The sequence below is a fragment of the Erithacus rubecula genome (assembly GCF_903797595.1).
Source record: "Erithacus rubecula genome assembly, contig: scaffold_391_arrow_ctg1, whole genome shotgun sequence".
Classification (NCBI taxonomy): domain Eukaryota; kingdom Metazoa; phylum Chordata; class Aves; order Passeriformes; family Muscicapidae; genus Erithacus; species Erithacus rubecula.
Window position 1 is genome coordinate 67,762 of NW_027635942.1, and position 5,637 is coordinate 73,398.

The following is a 5,637-nucleotide window of genomic DNA, read 5'->3' on the forward strand; positions in this document are numbered from 1 at the left end:
GGCACCATTGACATTGCCAATGCATTTTTCTCCATTCCTTTGGCAGCAGAGTGCAGGCCTCAGTTTGCTTTCACCTGGAGGGACGTGCAGTACACCTGGAACCGACTGCCCCAGGGGTGGAAACACAGCCCCACCATCTGCCACGGGCTGATCCAGGCTGCACTGGAAAAGGGTAAAGCTCCAAAACATCTGCAATACATCAATAACATCATTGTGTGGAGGAACACGGCAATAAAAGTATTTGAGAAAGGAGAGAGGATCATCCAGATTCTGCTGGAAGGAGGTTTTGCCATCGAGAAGAGCAAAGTCAAGGGACCTGCCTGAGAGATCCAGTTCCTGGAGTAGAGTGCAAGATGGACAGAGCCAGATCCCCACTGAAATGATCAATGAGATCATCACAGTGTCTCCACCAACCAGCAAGAAGGAAACACAAGCTTTCCTATGGGCCACAGATTTTTAGAGAATGCATTCCTGAGTGCAGCCACATTGTGAGCCCTCTCTACCTGGTCACCCTAAGAAGAACAATTCCAGCTGTGGCCCTGAACAGCAACAAACCTTCACCCAGACCAAGCAGAAAATCGCTCATGCAGTGCCCTTGGCCCAGTCAGGACGGGACCAGAGGTGAGGAATGTGCTTTACTCTGCAGCCAAGAACAATGGCTTGTCCTGGAGCCTTTAGCAGAAGGTGCCTGGGGAGACTCGAGGCCGAGCACTAGAATTCTAGAGTCAAAGTTACAGAAAGTCTGAAGCAAACTACACTCACCGAAAAAAAGAAAGAAAAAGCCCAAAAAATCTTATCCACCTATGATAAGAAAGTTCAAGCCACCTCAAAAGAAATTATCACAAAAGCACAACTCCTCCTGGCACCCTGACTCCCGGTGCTGGGGTGGATGTTTAAAGAAAAGGCTCCTCTACCCACCACGCCACCCACACCACATGGAGCCCATGGATTGCTCTCATCACACAGCACGGCCGGATTAGAAACACAAATCACCCTGAAATTTTAAAAACAGTTAAAACCTGCAACAAGATAAAAACTTTAGTCTCACTAACAAAAAGGAGCAGAAACAAGTAACCCAGGCTAAAAAGCTCCACCATACAACCAACTACCAGCACAAGAAACACGCTGTGCTCTTGTCACTGACAGTTTCTGTCTCATGGTTGAGATGAACCAGAAGTGGAAAGTGGCCGCAGGGAGCCCCACACGACGAGTCACACAAGCTACTGAAGGAGAAGGTGAATCAAGTGCACTTGCTGAACTCAAAGCCATTCAGCTGGCCCTGGACACTGCTGAAAGAGAGAACTGGCCAAAGCTCTACCTTTATACTGAATCATAAATAGTAACCAATGCTCTGTGGAGTTAGCTAGAAAGGTAAAAAAAGGCCAGCTAGCAACATAAAGGAAAACCAATTGAGGCTGCTGATGAGTGGAAAAACATTGCCACTCAGACAAACTCTCTGTAAATTCCATCATGTAGACGGCCACGTCCCCAAAAGTCAGGCTAATAAAGAACACTAAAACAAGGAGCAAGTAGATCAAGCTGCAAAAATAGAGATGTCACAATAAAAGTGAAATTAGCAGCATAAGGGAGAGTTGTTCCAAGCTCAATAGGCCCACACTGCCTCAAGCCATCAAGGCAAAAATGCCATCTATAAGTAGGCACAAAACTGAAAAACAGATTTAACTATAAATATGCATTTCTCAATTATCCATAACTGTAAGACATGTGCTAAAATCAAGCAAGCCAAGCCATAAGGCCTCTCTAATATGGGGGGCAGTATTCCAAATATAAGTATAAAGAAGCCCAGCAAATGAACTACATCACACTGCCTCAAACCCCCCAAGGCAAGTGCTACGTGATCACAATTGTAGAAGCCACCACTAGATCATTAGAAACCCACCCTGTACCTCACACTACTACTCAAAACACCGTCTGAAGCCCAAAAAAGCAAGTCCTATAAAGACACAGCACCCCTGAGAGAATCGTCAGACAACAGGACCCATTTCAAGAACAGCCTTAGAAACACCTCAGCCAAAAACCAGGATATTGAATAAATAGATCATATCCCTTATCACACACCAGCTGCCAGGAAAGTTGAACTGTACAACAGACTACTTAAAATTACCCTAAAGGCACTTGGCAGGGAAACATCCAAAAATTGAGAAATGAACTTAACAAAAGCCACCTAAATAGTCAACACCTGAGAGTCCATCACTCAAGCAAGTCCTGCCCAGTCTGAAGCCTTGCACACAGTGCATGGGGATAAAGTCCCTGTAGTACACATAAAAGGTATTTTAAGACTGTTTAGATTAGGCCCACCTCAAGCAAAGGCAAACCAATCCGTACAATTGTTTTTGCTCAAAAACCTAGTTACACTTAGTAGGTAATGCAGAAAGATAAAGAAACCCATTGAGTACCACAGAAAAACCTAATCTTAAGTGAGAACTGTGTGTAAAGTTTCACTGTGGATAAAAATATATAGCAGAGTTGAAAGAAGGTATTAATTAAGGTAGGATGCAGATGGTAATAGAATAAGGAGTAGATCATGTCTTAAGTTGCAATGCAAGATGCAAGCAGAAGTATACATTCTATCAGCATCTGCTGAAACCAGGTGGAGCAGGGCTCCTTATCTCTTCCATGACCCATCCCTCACAACTCCTCCCCACAAGGAGTTATACCTTATGGGAGATGCCCCACCCAAGGAGAAAAGCCAAGTATTTCCTACCTAAATAAAATCTGAAATTTGAAACATCAGAGCAGCCTTTCCCACTAAATTCCCAGAAGAAGACCAGGCCTATCTTCATCACCACTAGATGTTAAAAAAGTAACTACACCCTTCTCCAAAATCATTGCTTCAACAAAACCACATCTGTCACTCCAAGAAAACTATAGGTACCATTATTCAGACTGTAACCAACACCCTGAGCAACAGGGTTACAGGCTGCATTCTGACCTTGCCAGTGTCTTGGTCTTTATATTACTATACTTTTATTTTCATTTTCCCAGTGAAAAACTGCTATTCTAAATCCCATATCTTTGCCAGGCAGCTCCTCAATTTCCAAGTCATATTAATTTAGAGGGAGGGAGTTTACATTTTCCGTTTCAAGAGAAGCTCCAGAGCTCCTCAGCAGACACCTGTCTGTCAAACCAAGACAGTGCCCTGCTGCAGCTCCATCCCCATGGCAGGATCCGCGCTGGATGATCCCCAGGGACCCCCGGTGGGCAGAGCCCCCCTGAGCCCTGGTGCTGCTGATCCGTGTTGGGAAGACACCTGGCTGGGGGCTGCACACCCTCCCCGTGGCCTGGATTTTCTCTGCATTTCTCTTTGTCCTTCCCAAACACCCAAAACCAGGGTAAAAATAGAGATGTTAAATAACGACCTGCTTGGGGACACGGGGGGATCTTCCAGGGGATGCGGGGGACGCTCGGTTCCAGGGATTTGAGGGGTCCTGGGAGGGACCTGGGGGTTTCTCAGGGCGTTGGGCACCCCAGTTCCAGCGGCTCTGGCTGCGCTGGGAGAAGAGGAGGAGCGGGAGGAAGAGGAGGAGCGGGAAGAGACGGAAGAGAAGCAGCGGGAGGAAGAGGAGGGACACAGGAGGAGCGGCAGGAAGAGGAGGAGCGATTTTGCAACCACGCGCTTCTCCCGCATGCCCGCACAGACCGCAGCGTCCCCCGGGAGCGGCAGAATCGCCCCCCCAAGAACCCGCAGGTGAGCGGGGAGGGGGAGCTCGCCCCAAATCCATCATGGGGGGCTCCGGGAGGGTTTTACTTTGCGGTTCAGGGGATGTTTGGATCTTGCAGGAGCCAAAAGCCGAGCCCCGGAGCGGGGAGAGCGCAGAGGGGCGATCCCGGAGCCGGGGGACCCCCGGCAGCCTGGAGGGGTGCGGGAGGTTGGTGCTGAGCGGGCTCCGGGCCCCCGAGGCTGAAAGGGGCGCTGACTGCTCCAGCTGCCCTTGGGCAGCGCCACCATCAAACCCAACGCGCTCAGCCCTTGTTTTCATCCCCAAACCAGGATTTCCCAAACCTTGGCTGCATTGAGGAGGAGGAGGCCATGAGGACGAGGTCGATGGTCCGGGAGCCGCAGGCAGGTGAGGAGGAAGTCAGTGCCCCTTTCCCCCTGTGTCCTGCTCCATCTCCCAGCCCAGCACGGCCCCGGCTGCAGCACAGCCCTGGGGGGATCTCCTTGCCCTTGCCTCTGGCACGGAGGCAAATCCCATCCTGTCCTTGTCCTTCCTCCCCCAGACAAGGAGCTGAGCACGGACAGCAGGGAGGACAAATCCCCGCGGCACAGCCTCGGGCAAGAGGCCGTTTGCAGCGGCTCCACGGCGCAGGAATGCAACGGGGAGGAAAAGCCCCGCAGATCCCGCAGCAGGAGGGGCTGCAAACGCACAGCCCGGGGATCCCAGCAGGAAAGAGCCAGCCCGGGCCGGGGGAGGTGGCCGGAGCTCGGAGCTGGGGCTGCGTGAGCAGCTTCACCATGGGGAGAAGCCCCACAAGTGCTGGAATGTGGGAAGGGCTTCAGGGGAGATCGAACATGATCAGACACCGGAGAATCCACATGGGGAACGGCCCTACGAGTGTGGGGAGTGTGGGCAGAGATTCAGCCGCAGCTGAATCCTGACTGTGCACAAGAGGAGCCACACTGGGGAGAGGCCCTATGAGTGTGATAAATGCAGGAAGAGGTTTCAAACCCGCTCCAGTCTCCTCCGGCACTATCACATTCACACAGGGCAGAGGCCCTTCTGCTGCCCCGACTGTGGGAAGAGCTTCAATCAAAACTCCAACCTACTCACCCACCGACTCATCCACACAGGGGAGAGACCCTATGAGTGTGATAAATGCAGGAAGAGGTTTGAGAGCAGGTCCAGCCTTCTGAAGCACTATCGCACTCACTGGGATGAGAGGCCCTTCTGCTGCCGCGACTGTGGGAAGGGATTCAAGAAAAACTCCAACCTCGTCACCCACCAGCGCATCCACACCGGTGAGAGACCCTATGAGTGTCCTGAGTGTGGGAAGAGCTTCCCCAGGAGATTTACCTTGACCAACACCAACGGAGTCTCCACTGAGAGAAGCCCTGTGAGTGCCCTGAGTGCAGGAAAAGCTTCGTGCTGGCTCCCTGTGACCTGGATTTTCTTTGCATTTCTCTTTGTCTTTCCCAGACACCCAGTACTGGGATAAAAATGAAGACATTGAACTAAGACATGCCTGCAGACACAGGGGGATCTTCCAGAGGATGTGGGGGACCCTGTGTTCCAGGGACTTCAGGTTTCCTTGGGGGTTGCTCAGGGCTTTGGGCACCCCAGGCCCAGCGGCTCTGGCTGCACTGGGAGATGCTGACGGAGGTTCTGGGGCAGCTGATCAAGGACCCCCTGCCCTGACACCCTCCCCGTTTCCCCCTGACCCAGCTCCTGCTGTCCCCTGTCCAGGATCCTCCTCTCCCCACTGTCACTGCCCTTGCCCCCAGCCCATTCCTGTCTCACACCACTCCTGCCCCTGTCCCAGTTCAGATCCCATTCAGAGTGTCATTCCCTGTCCTGTATTCTCTGCCTGGTTACTGTTCACATATTCCCAGTCCCATATTCCCTGTCCTGTTCCCCTTCTTGTATTCCTGATCCCAGTCCCATTCCCATATTTCCA

At 51.5% G+C, this 5,637-nt stretch overlaps 1 long non-coding RNA gene across 1 annotated transcript; it reads left to right on the forward strand.

Moving 5' to 3' along the window:
- The first annotated feature begins 3,690 nt into the window (after positions 1-3,690).
- LOC306816154 lies at positions 3,691-4,414 on the forward strand. Its single transcript, XR_013777583.1, has 3 exons — positions 3,691-3,709; positions 4,013-4,088; positions 4,243-4,414. It is a non-coding gene; the product is annotated as an uncharacterized lncRNA (long non-coding RNA).
- Positions 4,415-5,637: the final 1,223 nt, after the last annotated feature.